We start from the raw sequence: 353 nt of genomic DNA on the forward strand, positions 1-353 counted from the left end.
TATAGCCACAGTACAAGTAACGTCGCTGCCCTGTCAAGTGCTCCTTTTATTTTTTACCTCTCCACTGTCTGTTTACATATGTACACTATTTGAAAAGGTTCTTTATCTTTTATAGATTCGTTAATTTTTTTGTGTAATAAAAGGAAATTGTATTAAATTCAAGCTCCAGGGATGCTCCTTTTCTTCTCTTCGCTTTTTGCTAAAATCATGCAGCTTCTAAAGTGGTTTGAATTATGTGAGATTTGTATGGTGGTAAGTCTACGCTTAAAAGGAGAGCGTAAGGGAAGTTTGCAAAGACTAGTGGTAGTATTTTAGAATGAAAAGATTCACCTTTTGGTCGTTCATCTAAATTC

This window comes from Varroa destructor, unplaced genomic scaffold (assembly GCF_002443255.2).
Source record: "Varroa destructor unplaced genomic scaffold, Vdes_3.0 BEIS01000003.1, whole genome shotgun sequence".
In the NCBI taxonomy this organism is placed as follows: Eukaryota; Metazoa; Arthropoda; class Arachnida; order Mesostigmata; family Varroidae; genus Varroa; species Varroa destructor.